Source organism: Arachis hypogaea, chromosome 20 (genome assembly GCF_003086295.3).
Source record: "Arachis hypogaea cultivar Tifrunner chromosome 20, arahy.Tifrunner.gnm2.J5K5, whole genome shotgun sequence".
In the NCBI taxonomy this organism is placed as follows: domain Eukaryota; kingdom Viridiplantae; phylum Streptophyta; class Magnoliopsida; order Fabales; family Fabaceae; genus Arachis; species Arachis hypogaea.
In genome coordinates, this window is record NC_092055.1 from 102,804,603 (window position 1) to 102,822,992 (window position 18,390).

Here is an 18,390-nt window from a genome sequence, read left to right on the forward strand (position 1 = left end):
TTGGTTTAGCCGCTTAGGCCAGGATTTTATTCCTTTAGGCCCTCCCATCCACTGATGCTCAAAGCCTTGGGATCCTTTTTATTACCCTTGCCTTTTGGTTTTAAGGGCTATTGGCTTTTTCTGCTTGCTTTCTCTCTCTCTCTTTTTTTTTTGCAAGCCTTGTTCTTTGCTGCTTTTTCTTGCTTCAAGAATCATTTTTATGTTTTTTCATATTATCAATAACATGTCTCATGTTCATCATTCTTTCAAGAGCCAACATATTTAACAGTCTTAAACAACAAATTCAAAAGACATATGCACTGTTCAAGCATTCATTCAGAAGACAGAAAGCATTGCCACCACATGTTACTAATTAGAATTTTTCTTATTAAAAACTCGAATTTTATTGCCTCTTATTCAAAAGATCTACTATTTTATTCATGTTTGCTGATGATGAGAAAAATAGACTATAACTTAATTGGAGATAAAATCAAAATAGACACTAATTACTACTATATGACTCCTAAGGTAAACTCCCATAACGACAACTATCACAGAGTTAAAGCAGAAATTGGAATTTAACAACCTTTGTTCTGGGAAGTGGATGTTCCTCGGATCTGTGGGGTGCTTGGTCCTTCAAGAGATAACTTCTGGCGCTTCAATTCCCTCAAGTCACACCCTTGCTCCTCTTGTTCTTTAATCAAATAGCAAAGAATTTGACTTTGTTCCTTCTGTTCTTTTATTATCTGTTCCACAGCTTCTTGCATCTTGGTAATGGATGTTTCAAGATATTCCCAGTATTCAGATTGAGGGATTTCTGGGAGAAATTCCTGTGCTTTCTTCTTGATGAGATCATCCTGTGCTTGTTGTTTTTCCATTGATGCTTTGGTGATTGGTTTCTCAACTGAGATATACTCAGTTATTCCCATCCTTACTCCAGCGTCCTTGCAGAGCATAGAAATCAAGCTTGGATAAGCCAACCTGGCATCTTTGGAATTTTTATTTGTAATTTTGTAGAATTCAGTTGAAATCAGTTGATGAACTTCCACTTCTTTTCCCATCATGATGCAATGGATCATCACTGCTCTTCTAATAGTGACTTCAGAACGGTTGCTGGTGGGCAGCAGAGAATGCCCAATGAAATCCAGCCAGCCTCTGGCTACTGGTTTGAGATATTCTCTTTTGAGTTGATTAGGAACACCCTTCGTGTTGGTGGTCCACCTGGCTCCAGGGATGCATATGTCTTCTAGAATCTTATCCAGGCTCTTGTTTGTTCTCATCATTCTCCTATTGAAGGAGTCTGGATCATCTTTCAACTGAGGTAGCTTTAAGATCTCTCTGATCTTGTCAGGGTGGGTATGAATAATCTTTCCTCTGACCACGGTTCGATAGTCATAGATATCAGATCCAAATAGTCTTTGCCTGTCTGTATGCCACATATTAGCATAGAACTCCTGGACCATATTCCTTCCCACTTTCGTTTCAGGATTAGCTAGGCCTCCCAGTTCCTGATTCGAATTTGCTCCTGGATCTCCAGATATTCGTCTTCTTTCAGATCAAATCTAACTTCTGGGATCACTGATCTTAGACCCATTATTTTGTAATAATGGTATGAATGTTCTTTAGATAAGAACTTCCCTTGATTCCAAAGTGGTTTTGGAATGCTCTCTTTCTTGCCTCTTGAAGTGGGTTGTTTTCCCTTAGAAGCCATGCTCTTAGTGATCATGGATAAACACACCAAACTTAGAGGTTTGCTTGTCCTCAAGCAAAGGAAAAGAAAGGAGATGGATAGAAGGAGAGCTAGGTGCAATAGTTGATGGAAGGGGAGGGAGGCCGAACCCATATTTAAAGGGAGGGGGGTGGGTTCAAAAATTTAGATAGGATATGATAAAAAAGATTGATTTGGAAAAGATAAGGTAGAAGATATGATAAGAGAGGATATAGTTTAAAATTGAAAAGATATGAAAGATTTTTGAAAAAGATAAATCTAATTTTTGAAAAAGATAATGTGAGGATTTGAAAAAGATATTAGTTGAGAGGATTTTAGAGTAAAAAGATAGATTTGTTTTGAAAATTTGAAAAAGAGTTGAATTGGATTGAAAAAGAGGGTGGTGCTTATGGATTAAGATATATTTGATATTTTTAAGGTAGGATTTTTAGAAATTAGGGATTTTAGAAATCAGGGTTCTTAACATGTTTATGCAAGAAATCATGAATTGAAGTATGAAAATTAAGATTAGAATAAAAAAAATATGAAGAAAAATGAATTTACCTCCTCCCCACCATCCTGGCGTTTGAACGCCCAAACGCTGCATGTTTTGGGCGTTCAGCGCCCAAATGCTGCCTCTCCTGGGCGTTCAACGCCCAGCTGCTGCTTCTTTCTGGCGTTGAACGCCAGGAAGTCCTTTGTTACTGGGCATTTTTCTGAACGCCCAGAATGCTGTAAATCTGGCGTTAAACGCCCAGAAAGAGCTTCTTTCTGGCGTTTAACGCCCAGATGGCTATCCTCACTGGCGTTCAACGCCCAGTGGATGCTTCTGTTGGGCGTTGAACGCCCAAAACAGACTTTTACTGGCGTTTTCTTGCCAGTGAGCTCTTTTTCTCTGTTTTGTGTGCAGAATCCTTCTGTAACCATGTGAACTTATACAATTGACTCTTTACCTTAGGATCAGTGAACTTTATATAAACAAATAAAAATAAAAATAGGGCAAAAATGCTTAGAGGATTGATGCCCCATGGCTGGGTTGCCTCCCAGCAAGTGCTTCTTTATTGTCGTTAGCTGGACCTTGCTGAGCTTTTAGTCTAGCTTCAGCCTTGAGCGCTCTTGCTCAACATTGCCTTCAAGATAGTGCTTGATTCTCTGTCTATTGACAATGAACTTCTTATCAGAATCAATATCTTGAAGCTTCACATAACCATATGGTGATACACTTGTAATCACATATGGTCCCCTCCACCGGGACTTCAATTTTCCGGGGAATAGCCTGAGCCTAGAGTTGAACAACAGAACCTTTTGTCCTGGTTCAAAGATTCTAGATGACAGCTTTCTGTCATGCCACTTTTTTTATTTTTCTTTATAAAGCTTGGCATTTTCGAAAGTAGTGAATCTGAATTCCTCTAGCTCATTTAGCTGGAGCAATCTCTTTTCTCCTGCTAATTTAGCATCAAAGTTTACGAATCTGGTTGCCCAGTAGGCTTTATGTTCCAGTTCCACGGGCAGGTGACATGCCTTACCATACACAAGTTGGTATGGAGAGGTCCCTATAGGGGTCTTGAATGCTGTTCTGTAAGCCCACAGAGCATCATCCAAGCTTCTTGCCCAATCCTTTCTACGGGTACTTACAGTCCGTTCTAGGATTCTTTTTAGCTCTCTGTTGGAGACTTCAGCTTGTCCATTAGTCTGTGGATGATATGGAGTCGCCACCTTATGGCGAATCCCATACCGGACCATGGCAGAGTAAAGCTGTTTGTTGCAGAAGTGAGTGCCCCCATCACTGATTAGTACTCTAGGGACACCAAACCTGCTAAAGATATGTTTCTGGAGGAACTTCAGCACTGTTTTAGTATCATTGGTGGGTGTGGCAATGGCCTCAACCCATTTTGATACATAGTTAACTGCCACCAGAATATAAGTGTTTGAGAATAATGGTGGGAAAGGTCCCATGAAGTCAAACAACTCAATCTCCAAGATTCCTTGTTGAGGCATGGCGTAACCATGAGGCAGATTACCAGTTCTTTGGCAACTGTCACAGTTACGTACAAACTCTTGGGAATCTCTATAGAGTGTAGGCCAATAGAAGCCACATTGGAGGACCTTGGTGGCTGTTCGCTCACCTCCGAAATGGCCTCCATATTGAGATCCATGACAATGCCATAGGATCCTCTGTGCTTCTTCTCTAGGAACACACCTACGGATTATTCCGTCTGCACATCTCTTAAACAGATAGGGTTCATCCCACAAGTAGTACTTTGCATCAGTGATTAATTTTTTCTTTTGTTGCCTATTGTACTCTTTGGGTATGAACCTTGCAGCTTTATAGTTTGCAATATCGGCAAACCATGGTGTTTCCTGAATGGCAAATAAATGCTCATCCGGAAAAGTCTCAGAGATCTCCAGAGAAGGGAGGGACGCCCCTTCTACTAGCTCTATCCGGGACAGATGATCAGCTACTTGGTTCTCTGTCCATTTTCTGTCTCTTATTTCTATATCAAACTCTTGCAGAAGCAGCACCCATCTGATGAGCCTGGGTTTTGAATCCTGCTTTGTGAGTAGATATTTAAGAGCAGCATGGTCAGTATACACAATCACTTTTGATCCTACTAAGTATGCTGAACTTGTCAATGGCATAAACCACTGCAAGTAATTCTTTTTTTGTGGTTGTGTAATTTTTCTGGGCATCATTCAAAACGCGACTAGCATAATAAATGACGTGCAGAAGCTTGTCATGCCTCTGTCCCAATACTGCACCAATGGCGTGATCACTGGCATCACACATTAGCTCAAATGGTAATGTCCAGTCTGGTGCAGAAATAACTGGTGCTGTGACCAGCTTAGCTTTCAGCATTTCAAACGCCTGCAGACACTCTGTGTCAAACACAAATGGCGTGTCAGCAGCCAGCAGATTGCTTAGAGGTTTTGCGATTTTTGAAAAATCCTTTATAAACCTCCTATAGAATCCTGCATACCCCAGAAAGCTTCTGATTGCCTTAACATTGGCAGGTGGTGGTAATTTTTCAATTACCTCTATTTTTGCTTGATCTACCTCTATTCCCTTGTTTGAGATTTTATGCCCAAGGATAATCCCTTCAGTCACCATGAAGTGACATTTTTCCCAGTTTAAAACTAGTGTGGTCTCTTGGCATCTCTTCAGAACAAGTTTCAGGTGATCAAGACAGGAACTGAATGAGTCTCCATATACTGAGAAGTCATCCATGAAGACTTCCAGAAATCTTTCTACCATATCAGAGAAAATAGAGAGCATGCATCTCTGGAAGGTTGCAGGCGCATTACACAGCCCAAATGGCATCCTTCTATAAGCAAACACTCCAGATGGACATGTGAATGCTGTTTTATCTTGATCCTGGGGATCTACTGCAATCTGGTTATAGCCTGAGTAGCCATCCAAAAAGCAGTAATAATCATGACCTGCCAGTCTTTCTAGCATCTGGTCTATGAATGGTAAAGGAAAATGATCCTTTCTGGTGGCTGTATTGAGCCTTCTGTAGTCAATACACATGCGCCATCCTGTAACTGTTCTTGTAGGAACCAGTTCATTTTTTTTTATTATGAATCACTGTCATGCCTCCCTTTTTTGGGACGACTTGGACAGGGCTCACCCAGGGGCTATCAGAAATAGGATAAATAATTCCTGCCTCTAGTAATTTGGTGACCTCTTTCTGCACCACTTCCTTCATGGCTGGATTTAGCCGCCTCTGTGGTTGAACCACTGGTTTAGCATTATCCTCCAATAAGATTTTGTGCATGCATCTAGCTGGGCTTATGCCCTTAAGGTCACCTATGGACCACCCAAGAGCTGTCTTGTGTGCCCTTAGCACTTGAATAAGTGCTTCCTCTTCCTGTGGATTTAAAGCAGAGCTTATGATCACTGGAAAAGTATCACCTTCTCCCAGAAATACATATTTCAGGGATGGTGGTAATGGTTTGAGCTCGGGTTTAGGAGGTTTTTTCTTTTCCAGAGGAAATTTCAGAGGCTCTTCCATCTCCTCTGAATCCTCCGAATCAGGCTGAACATCTTTAAAGATGTCTTCCAACTCTGATTCGAAACTCTCAGCCATCTTGATCTCTTCTACCAAAGAGTCAATAAGATCAACTTTCATGCAGTCTTTTGATGTGTCTGGATGCTGCATGGCTTTGACAGCATTCAACTTAAACTCATCATCATTGACTCTCAGGGTTATCTCCCCCTGTTGGACATCAATGAGAGTTCGTCCAGTTGCTAGGAAGGGTCTTCCTAGAATGAGAGTAGCACTCTTGTGCTCCTCCATTTCCAGCACTACAAAGTCAGTGGGAAAGGCGAATGGCCCAACTCTGACGATCATGTCTTCAATCACGCCTGATGGGTATTTAATGGAGCCATCAGCAAGTTGGAGATATATCCGGGTTGGTTTAACTTCTTCAGTTAAACCAAGCTTTCTGATATTAGATGCAGGTATTAGGTTGATGCTTGCCCCAAGATCACATAAAGCTGTCTTGGTGCAATTACCTTCTAATGTGCATGGTATCAGAAAACTCCCAGGGACTTTAAGCTTTTTAGGAAAGCTTTTCAGAATGACTGCACTGCATTCTTCAGTGAGGAGAATTCTTTCAGTTTCTCTCCAATCCTTCTTATGACTCAAGATCTCTTTCATGAACTTGGCATAAGAAGGTATTTGCTCAAGTGCTTCTGCAAATGGAATCTTTATTTCAAGAGTCCTGAGATAATCTGCAAAGCGAGCAAATTGCTTATCCTGCTCCTCTTTCCAGAGTTTTTGAGGATAAGGTATCTTGGCTTTATATTCCTCAACCTTAGTTGCTATAGGTTTATTGCCTACAGAAGTGGTTGAAGAAGCCTTTTTAGAGGGGTTGTCATTAGCACTTGTGTGTGTCTGATCCCTCACTGGCAATGGATTGCCAGAGTGAGAAGCTGGAGTGACGTTAGACGCCAGCTCCTCATCTGTTCCTGGCGTTTGAACGCCAGAACTGTGCCTCTTTTGGGCATTCAATGCCAGATCCTTGCTTGTTTCTGGCGTTGAACGCCAGTCTTGAGCATGGTCTGGGCGTTCAGCGCCAGCCTTCCCCCCAACTTCTGGCGTTTTAGCACCAGAATTATTTTTCCCTGGGCTCTTACTGTCCTCAGATGGATTTTGGGTGGTTTGCTCATTTCTTGGTTTCCTGCTGCCTTGAAGTGGGGCATGTAGTGCTTTCCTACTTCTTAATTGAACTGCTTGGCATTCTTCTGTTATTTGTTTTGACAGCTGCTGCTTTGTTTGCTTTAATTGTACTTCCATGTTTATATTAGCCATCCTTGTCTCTTGTAGTTTATCCTTGAATTCGGCTAACTGCTTTGTTAGAAAGTCCAATTGCTAATTGAATTCAGCAGCTTATTTTATAGGACTGAGTTCAGCAGTTACTGTTTTAACCTCTTCTTTCATGGAAGGGTCACTGCTTAGGTACAGATGCTGATTCCTGGCAACTGTATCAATGAGCTCTTGAGCCTCTTCAATTGTCTTTCTCATGTGGATAGATCCACCAGCTGAGTAATCTAGAGACATCTGAGCTCCTTCTGCAAGCCCATAATAGAATATGTCTAACTGAACCCACTCTGAAAACATTTCAGAGGGGCATTTTCGTAGCATCTCTCTGTATCTCTCCCAGGCATCATAAAGAGATTCATTATCTCCTTGTTTGAAGCCTTGGATGTCCAGCCTTAGCTGTGTCATCCGTTTTGGGGGAAAGTATTGATTCAGGAATTTTTCTGTCAGCTATTTTCATGTCCTTATGCTGGCCTTAGGTTGGTTATTTAACCACCTCTTAGCTTGATCTTTTACAGCAAACGGAAATAGTAATAGTTTGTAGACATCCTGATCTATTTCCTTATCATGTACTGTGTCAGCAATTTGTAAAAATTGTGCCAGAAATTCTGTAGGTTCTTCCTGTGGAAGACCGGAATATTGGCAGCTTTGCTGCACCATGATAATGAGCTGAGGATTCAACTCAAAGCTACTGACTCCAATGGAGGGTATGCAGATACTACTCTCATATGAAGCAGTAGAGGGGTTAGCATATGACCCCAAAGTCCTCCTGGACTGTTCATTTCCACTTAGATCCATGATGGAGAAAGGGAGATGATGTCAAATAAAAATTTTATTTTTATTTATTTATTTATTTATTTACTTATTTAGAAAATAAATAAATTAAAATAAAGAAAAAAAATAGGTGAATATTTTCGAAAAAAATTGAGGAGAGAGAAAGTGGTTAGGAAGTTTTGAAAAAGATGTGATTTGGAAAAGATTTTAAATTTTGAAAAAAATCTGAATTTTTAGAAAATAATTTTCGAAAATTTGTTTTAGAAATAGAGAGAAAAGATATTTTTGAATTTAGTGAGGAAAGAGAAAAACAATAAAATAGCACAAGATTTAAAATTTTTTTTAGATCTAATGCTCCTAGTTTTCGAAAATTTTGGAGGGAAAACACCAAGGAACACCAAACTTAAAAATTTTTAAGATCAAGACACAAGGAAAACTCAAGAACACTTTGAAGACTCACAAGAACACAAGAACATGAAAGAACAACACCAAACTTAAAATTTTTTAGAAAACCAAACTAAAATTTTCGAAAAACACAGAAAAATCAACAAGAAAACACCAAACTTAAAGTTTGGCACAAAATTTAATAAAAAAATTATTTTTTGAAAAAGATTTTTAATAAAACTGGTGCCCAATCATCAAGAACATAAACCAACACTCTAGCCAATTGGGCAATAAATGTAACACTTGTTTTGAAGAAGGGTATTTTTTTTTTGAAAAGAAAATAAAAGACTCTGACCCAAAAGACAAAAATTTCCTAATCTAAGCAACAAGATTCACCGTCAGTTGTTCAAACTCAAACAATCCCCGGCAACGGCGCCAAAAACTTGGTGCACGAATTGTGAATCACACTTTTCACAACTCGTACCACTAACTAGCAAGTGCACTGGGTCGTCCAAGTAATACCTTACGTGAGTAAGGGTCGAATCCCACGGAGATTGTTGGTTTGAAGCAATCTATGGTTATCTTGCAATTCTTAGTCAGGAAGTCAGTTATATTTATCAGTTGAATTGCGAATAAACAAGAGAGCATGAGTTAAAGGTTACTTGTTATGCAGTAATGGGGAATATGTTGGAGTTTTGGAGATGCTTTGTCTTCTGAATCTCTGCTTTCCTCTGTCTTCTGATTCACGCACGCACATCCTTCTATGGCAAGCTGTGTGTTGGTGGATCACCGTTGTCAATGGCTACCATCCATCCTTCCAGTGAAAAGGGTCCAGGTGCGCTGTCACCGCACGGCTAATCATCTGCAGGTTCTCAGTTGTACCGGAATAGGATTTACTATCCTTTTGCGTCTGTCACTACGCCCAGCACTCGCGAGTTTGAAGTTTGTCACAGTCATCCAATCCCAGAATCCTACTCGGAATACCACAGACAAGGTTTAGACTTTCCGGATTCTCATGAATGCCGCCATCAATCTAGCTTATACCACGGAGATTTTGATTAAGGAATCTAAGAGATATTCATTCAATCTGATGTAGAACGGAGGTGATTGTCAGACACATGTTCATGGATTGAGGAAGGTGATGAGTGTCACTGATCATCACCTTCTCCATAGTTAGGCGCGAATGGATATCTTAGATAGGAACACGCATGTTTGAATGGAAAGCAGAATTATTTGCATTAATTCATCAGGACACAGCAGAGCTCCTCACCCCCAACAATGGAGTTTAGAGACTCATGCTGTCAAAGAGTACAAAATTCAGATCTAAAAATGTCATGAGATGCAAAATAAATCTCTAAAAGTTGTTTAAATACTAAACTGGTAACCTAGGTTTACAGAAAATGAGTAGACTATGACAGATAGTGCAGAAATCCACTTCTGGGGCCTACTTGGTGTGTGCTGGGGGTGAGACTAAAGCTTCTCACATGCCTGGACTGTTTTGGACGTTCAACGCCAGGTTGTAACCTGTTTCTGGCGTTGAACTCCACTTTGTAACTTGTTTCTGGCGCTGGACGCCAGACAGCAGCATGAAACTGGCGTTGAATACCAGTTTACGTCGTCTATCCTTGAGAAAAGTATGGACTATTATATATTGCTGGAAAGCCCTGGATGTTTACTTTCCAACGCAATTGGAAGCGCGCCATTTGGACTCCTGTAGCTCCAGAAATTCTATTTTGAGTGCAGAGAGGTCAGAATCCAACAGTATCAGCAGTCCTTTTTCAGCCTGAATCAGATTTTTGCTCAGCTCCCTCAATTTCAGCCAGAAAATATCTGACATTACAGAAAAACACACAAACTCATAGTAAAGTCCAGAAATATGAATTTTTCCTGGAAACTAATGAGAATAAACTAAAAACTAACTAAAATATACTAAAATCTATGTGAAATTAACCCCAAAAAGCGTATAAAATATCCGCTCATCAGAGGCCGAAGCGTGGTGATAACAGTAGGCTGGAACAAAAACAAGGGCTTGAGGCAAGCTCGACCAAGCGATGAAGAGGGAGCACTGCGGCGGAAGCACGGCGATACAGAGGCGGCGGAAGCTCAGAATAGACGCAAAAGCTCAAAACTGACAGGAAAGCGAGGTGAGCAGACGCGTTTCGACGACCATGGGTGCAGTGCGGACGGCGGCAGTTGTGTGGTGGCGGTGACACAGCTTGAAGAAGAAAGTGGCATTGGAGGCTAGGTTTTATTGAGAGAAGGAAGCAGATGCGGTGAGTGAGAGAGACAGAGAGGGAGTCAGGGTCAGGGATGTGTCTTTTTTTTTTGGTTGAAAAGTGAAAACTGGCCGGGTCCCAGTTCAGTGGTTCATCGACGATTTTTAAATTAGCGGTTTTAAGATACTAACCGAACCGTAATTGTTGCCGGTTCACGGTTAGACTGGTCGGACCGGCCGGTCCGATCCGGTTTTCAGAACCTTGGCGTGCGCACACCCTTGTGCGCATGCACACAACAACAAAATTTTGCGTCCTGTGCGTACGCACCACCCTGTGTGTATGCACACAAGCCTTTATGCCCTCTGTTGGGTTGCACGCCTTGCGCGCGCATCCCCTTTGTGTTTGCACCTTGTGTGTACGCACACCACCTTGTGCGTACGCACACCACCTTGTGCGTACGCACACCACCTTGTGCGTATGCACGTGACGTTCTTTTTGCGCGCTTTGTATGTACACACCGCCTTATGCGTATGCACACTCCCATACACTCCCCTGGTGGGAGCGCTGGCACTCCCTGTGCGTATGAACCCCTACCATTTTTTTATTTTGTGCGTGCGTACAGATCTGTGTGCGCACGCACACATGATCCTTTCCTAAAAAAAAGTGCTCTGTGTGTGCGCACACACTTCTTAATTCTCTTTCTGTCCAGAGCGTTTGCACATCTTGTGCGAGCGCATACCTCCCCTATTCCACCTTGTGTGCGTGCGCACACATACTTGTGCGTACGCACAAGTGCTGTTTTGGACAACATTTTTATTATGCTTTGAATTAAGCCCTAACACACTTCCACCCCCTCCCCACCCCTCTCTTCTCTTGCTTTTGCCCCATTTTCTACTTATTCTAGTTGCTTTTAATTGCATTTTATTTTTATTTTAGTAATTATATTAGTTTTAGTTTTATTGTTATTAATTGAATAAATTGCAAGTGTTTGATTGATATTGATTGGGTTGCTTGTTGCTTAAATTTTGGTTTAATTTTTGATGAATATGTGCACTGAGTATTAAGTCTTTGTTTAATTGCCTAGATGAATCGTGAGTTTGATTCATATGTTGTAGCTACCATATGCATTAAACTTTATCCTTGTTTGGCATCTTGAATTGTACACTTTTATTTTAGTGAATTGAGTTGAATTACTTGTTCATCATGGTTTTAAAATCAATACAAGCACATTACAAGGCACTTGTTTATTTTTAATGCTTTGCATTTGTTTGAGTGACTTGACTTGATTGTTATCAAGCTTATCACTTTTTGCAACAAGTACCTTTACCATGTGACTATTGCATTATGTGTCATGATGAATAAGGAGTTTTCTTTTCATCGTGGAATTGGTTATTTTTGATTGTGCCATTTTACATTCAATTTTGCTCTTTCACTTGCACAACATCAATACCCAATATCTGCTATACTCAATTCACTTTAGTTGTGATTACTTAGGTTTGCTTGTGCTTTAATTCGTTGCTTCTCTTTACTTGCAACCTAGGCTACTTGATTGAGGAACACATGCTATTTCTTTTTGATTGTGTGGTTGCCGTTTTACCCGGTCAATGTGTGTTCTAAACTGCGCACACTTAGAATACACATATTGTCTTTTATCTTACCACACTCACATGAACTTTTTCTCAATTCTTGTTTATTTGTTTTACACAGCAGCCTGAGCCCTAGTGCCCACCAGCTGAAGGTGGAGCTTCATAGTTCTTCACTCCCGGATTGAGTGCATACACGGAGGACCGTGCAACATTTAAATATGGGGGAGAATCCGCAATTTTCGGGGCGTAAATTTCTTTTTCTCAATACTTTGCATTAATTTCTAGTTTTAGTAGTTCTATTTTTGTGAATATTTGTTTAGTATTTCGTTACATTTCACTTTGCTTAGTTGCTTGTATATACCTTAGTTTGCTTTTATATATATCATAGTTTGCTTATAGTTTTATAGTAGTAAATATTTGCATGTTACCTAGTATAGTAAATAAGTTTGGTAAAACAACAAAAAATTTTCAAGAAATCCCTTTTAGGGCGTTCCATTGATTAGATTTGAAAGCTTGTTTTTGAACTTGCTTGAAGTATCTTTCTTATGGAACATAGAAAAGAGGTTGAACAAAAACACCTAGTGAGATTTGAGCTTTAATTGTGTGGTTGCACATTATCAACCACAAAAATTTTGTTCTTGTGTGTTATACTCCTTTCATGATTGTAATCTTAGATTTGCTTGAATCTTTATGTCCTATATTTGATGTTTTGAATGCATTTAGTATGATTGAGGCCATTTTTGAAATTGAACTCACTAACCCATATGACCAACTCTTACATCTACCTTTATAAACCACTTTTGAGCCTTTAATTCTCCTTTGTTCTAATTTTAAGCACATCTTTTGTCCTAAGCGAAAAACCATTAATGTCCATTAATTGTATCTTTGATTAACTTGGGTTGAGTAGTGTGTGTCACTTAAGTGTGGGGAGAATTTGTGGAAAACATTGGTAGGGAGTTTATTTTGGGTATTCATTGTGAAAATTTAGAAAAATGGGTAAACACTCATGCATCTATTACTTAAAATATATACATCTCTTTTTGGTGATAAAAGAAAATATTTTGGTGTACATACTTTATATATATAAAAAAAGAAAGAGAAAAAAAGAAAGGAAAAGAAAAAAAAAGAAAAGAAAAGAAAATAAAGGATGCATATGTGTATGATTAGAAAGAAGATGCATGAGTGAATGTGAGAAATGGGATAAATAGGGAGTTAAGTTGGTTTCTTTTGTGTAAATAGGTTAATATAGGATTAGGTGGGATACTTGAGCTAATCAAAGATCCAATCTATTAGCCCACCTAACCATATTAATCCTACCTTAACCCTAGCTCTATTACAATCCCCCAAAGACCTCATGATATTTGCATTCATTCATCAAATATTTGTTGATTGTTAGATGACTAGCAAATCCTAGAAAACATTATTAATGGAGCATTGAGTGATTAAGCCCTACACACTGAGTGATTAGAGTATATACACATCCGGTGAGGGGTTCAATTGCTCAATTCTATGACTCCATCCCTTATCTTGTATCTTCTTGCAAGTTGCTTATTAGTTTTTGAAAATTTCAAATCAAATCTTTGGACATTGATCATATTGCTATATTTTCTTGTCTTGGCCCTAAGTTTCTACTTTGGATTGATTGGAATTCTCTCCAAACTCCATAGGAACCATAGTATAGATATAGATAGATAGTAGTTAGTATAGTTGCATGCATATAAGTAGTTGCATTGAATAAATTGCTTGCCCTTTTTCCCTTCTCCTTTGAATGTGATTAGCATGAGAACATGCTATTGTTTAAGTGTGGGAGAATTGATGAATTCAGCACGTGACCTCATTAATGCAAATCGTTGGGGACGATTTATGGGCCTCCAGAGCCTAGTTTTAGGACTTTCTAAAGCTGATTCTTGCTATATCAAAGGGGCCATCATTCCATGTGAAAAAAGGGGAGAGAAATTAGGGTTAGTTTAGCATCATGTAGGTCATCTTCTAGAGAGAGAAACTTCCCTTTCTCTCTAAAACTAGAGTTTCTTAGTTTAATTTCCTTGTAATCCCTCTTTTTAATTCTTGTTTTCATCTAGTTTCTTCTACTTTTCTTTGTTCTATTGCCTTAATTTTCTTAGTTTGTCTTGTTAATTTCTCAATTTTGTCACTTTTATGTTTATGGATACTCTTGTTAATTTTAATTTCAATTAATGCAATTCATATTTTTATGTTAATTGTTTCTTTCTTTAATTGTTATTGTTATTTCCTTGCTCTTGGTAGCTTTAGAATTTAATTTCATTGTAATTTAATTTGATTTTATTTTCATGCACACCAAGTGTTTGATAAAATGCTTGGCTTAGTTTTTGCCTAGTTTTTCACACTCTTGGTTAGGAAATTGGGTAATTAGGTGAACTTGAGTGGTGGATGTCCATTCCACATTGTGTGAGGATTGTTAGTTGATTTGGTTTCTACTAACTCTAAGCCTTCCATTAATAGAGTTGGCTAGGACTTGTGGATTGGGACCAATTATGCCCTTTTGACTAATTCTCGATGTTAGGATTGACTAATTGGGATTAATTCCACACAATTACCATGTTTGTGGTCTATGACTAGGATATGAATCCTTAATTTTCCAATTCTTGCCAAGAGCCCATTTTGCCATTTAATTTTCATTTTTATTGCTTTACTTGCTTCCTGTTTAATTACTTGCCATTTTAATTCTTGCTTCTTATAATCAAAACTCCCAAAATCCCCCATAGCCAATGATTGAGCATTTAATTGCAACTCCTAAGGAAGACGACCCGAGACTTAAAACTCCTGGTTTATATTTGTTTGGAATTTTGACAATTTTTAGAATTAAAATTTGATTTGGGAGTTGATTGTTAATTTAGACTATACTTGCAACGAAAAGATCCTATTTTGTGAAAATCTAGATCAACAAAAAAATTCCTTTATCAGTCAGCGGCCACGCATTCCCTCGAAATTCTCTATAAAGCCTAGTAAATAATTTGGTAAGGAGGTTACATTCTCAGTTTCGAATTTTCTTCCCCCTAACTTCGAAAATTCAATGTGTGGGTGTTGAGATTTTTTATTCTTTGATGTTATAGACTTGAAATAACTTGAGGAAATTATTGGATTTTGCTCCATTGATGCTTGAGAAAGGTAAGGACTCCCAAACTCTCATGAAATCTGTGATATAATAAAATCTATATTGAGTTAGTAATGTTTATTGGTATTAGATTGAGTTGTGGGTTAATTGAGGCTTGTTGATGGAATTGGAGGTGTCGAAAAGCTGAAATTTGGGTTGTGGTAGCCGAGTCCTCTATTTGATGCACATTTTGGAAGCTTAGGTTTTGTGGAACGGTGACAAATTGTGACGTTCCAGGTTTTACGAGGAATCGGCTAAGGTGCGGTTTAAGTTTCATTTAAGTACCGTGTGATATGATGTGAATTCCTAGGTTAGGTGTCCCTAGGATTAATCTTGAATGGTATGAATGATTGGTATGATATGTGTAATGAAGGATATTGATATTGAATAAGGATTGTGAAATTTTGCAGAGTTGATGTGTGGATTGAAATTGGAATTAGATAGTGAATTATGTAGTTATGAATTTATTTGATGAAATATTGGGCCGAAGACCGTGAATTTGGGCCAGAGACTGGAAAGAGGTAAGAACGGTAAGTGATGGTTGATGATTTATGTTTTGATGATATGATGAATTGAATGAATGATAGTAATATATATAAATGTTTAAACATGAGGTTTTGTTGATTATTGAAGTAAGCTTGATGGATTTGTATGCAAGATTGAGGTATGATTGATTTTGATAGAATGTGGAGTTGTGATGCTGATTTGGTATGTTGTGGTGTTATTTATGTGTATAGAAAGTTGATATTGAGTTTGATTTTTGGTAAAAATAGAGGTTTATGAACTTTTGTGAAAATTAAATTTTTGGCTGAACTTCAGTGAGTCATAACTCGGCTTTCGAACTCCGAAATTGTTTCAAACTTATTCCATATAAAAATTGGGTTTGTGAAGTTTATGCTGTTCGAAGAATGGATGAAAAATGTTTTAAAACGAGAAAGTTATTCGCGTTGGAAGTTCGGTGTGTAAAATTGAATTCTGCAGACTTACCCATTTTTGACTAATCTGCAATGCATGCGTACGCAAACCCCTCCATACGTGGATGGGCATTTCTGTTTGGCATGTATGCGTATACAGACGTGGTAATGCGTATGCGTGACAGGCAAATTGCACTCCCACGCGTACGCGTGGTCCCTGTTTCAACAAACATGAATTTTGTGTTTTAAAATGTAATTTTGAACCTCTAAACCTCTATTTTTATTTCTTTAGCCTTAGACCTTAGTGGCATGCCTAGTGATAAGGTGAAGCTAAGAAGGGATGATAACTTGGGGGTGAAGCAAGTTTGGAAAGTGACGAATTAAGAATGAAAAGTACGAAGATGTGACTGAATTAGAATCGAGGGGGTGAATGTTGAGACTGGCAATGACTGGGTATGGCCGGAATAGCCGAGATGGCAGGATCTAGGTGTGATCCCGCTTGTGAGCTAATTGAAAAACTGAATTGTGTGGCAATTTGAGGATGGAGGATTCCCTCTCTTGTCATAATGTGAATTGTGTGGCAAGTTGAGGACGGAGGATTCTCTTTCTTGTCGTGACGTGGATGTGGGAAATGTGGAAAAGCACTCTCCTTCGTATTATTTTCTCCACATTCTTCTCTGGTTGCAAGGTGGAAAGGCACGCTCTTTCGATGTGGAAAGGCACTCTCCTTCGTATATCCTCTAGGAGAAGGTGGAAAGGCACGCTTCTTCGATGTGGAGAGACACTCTCTTTCGTTTTATGATCTTCCTAGAGATGCACAACCTAGAGACAAATGTCTGGGTTAGCTACTAGATGTGTCGGGTTCTAGCGATCTAACCGACACGTGAGCTCACGGCCCGTAGGATAGACATACATCATATGCATATGTTTGAATTGTTTGGGTATGCTTAATTGCCTTGCGTTGCCACATGTTCCATGATTATTTGCTAATTGTCTTACTTGCCTTACTTGTGCATTACTTGTCTGTATTATTTGTGTTTGCTTAAAAGTTGAATTACTTGAGGGATGGTTTGGTTCTTTGGCTATTTCGGTTGGAAGGTAGTGAAAGTATGAAAGATATTGGGTTAGAACTAGAATTCCCTATGATAGTTGCCAAGTTATAGATTAGTGAGAACTTAGGATGGAGATGACAAGGTGAGAAGTTTAAGATGCTCAGTAGATTTATGTTATAATACATTGTATTTATCTAGCATTTTTACCGTACTGAAAATTCATGGGTCGGGAGTTCTCATTTCGTATATATTGTCTGTTTTTCAGATGCAGGTCCTGGTGCTCAGCAGTGAGCTGGATTCGTCTGGATGACGGCGGAGTCTATCTGATTCTGTTTTGTGCTTTTTGATCTCTCCCCTTATTTTGAAAAACCAATTATGATGTATGCATGTATTCTTTTAAAACTTGCCTATAGAGGCTTTGATGTATTTTGAGAGAGATAGAAAATTACTGTTGTCAACTAATTTTATTTCTGTACCCTAGTCGGCCTAAACTTCGCAGGTCGCGACTAATGGCTATTTACTCATGTTATATATGTATATTTATATATACGTCTTGTTCTTATCTTATTCTTATCACTTTCTGACATGTGTTTTACCTTTCGTCTGCTATCTATTTACGAGAGTGTCTTTTCGTTCGCGATTTTATTTTGTTTTCCTTTCAGGGTTCTCGTTTACTAGTTCTTTCACACACACACACACACACATATATATTCTTACTATAATCCACCCTAAGAGTCGTACCACCTTATTATCATTGACTTATGACTCGAGCATAAGGATTTGAATATTAGGATGTAACAAGATCGATAATCTAGAGAATAAGTATAAGTTCTAGAAGCATAAAATCAACAATAGATGCATCAATACATTTATTTATCATTCTCCTTACAATTTAAATGAAATATTTTCTATAGAACTAAGGAGAATGATAAATAAATGTATTGATGCATCTATTGTTGATTTTGTACCTCTAAAGCTTGTATTTGTTCTCTAGATTATCGACTTTGTTCTTGTACTGCTGTCACATAGGATATTTCGTTAATTATTTAACTTTGACCTCACGTTGGGACTATATTGAAGCTAAATGAAACTTTTTTGGATTCAAATAGGACATTTTAAACCTTAAGGACCAAAACAAGATTACGCCAAACGTAGGTGACTAATTTAGTACTTTACCATTTTATTAATTTCATTAAAAATTAATTAAAATACCTAAATTACCCCTTTTATTATCTTTAACATTTTTTTCATCTCTTCCGGAGTTAGATTTTCTCCTCCTCTACATACACTCACCTTTTTTTCTTTTGCTATCAGATCCCT

General features: G+C 38.6%; 1 long non-coding RNA gene across 1 annotated transcript in view; it reads left to right on the forward strand.

Annotated features, from left to right (window-relative positions):
- LOC140182541 (uncharacterized) overlaps positions 1-17,632 on the forward strand; it is a 35,584-nt gene extending 17,952 nt beyond the window's left edge. Inside the window, exons 3-4 of the long non-coding RNA XR_011878315.1 lie at positions 12,093-12,217; positions 17,336-17,632. This is a non-coding gene — a long non-coding RNA (uncharacterized lncRNA). The remainder of the gene's footprint in view (positions 1-12,092; positions 12,218-17,335) is intronic.
- The last annotated feature ends 758 nt before the right edge of the window (positions 17,633-18,390 follow it).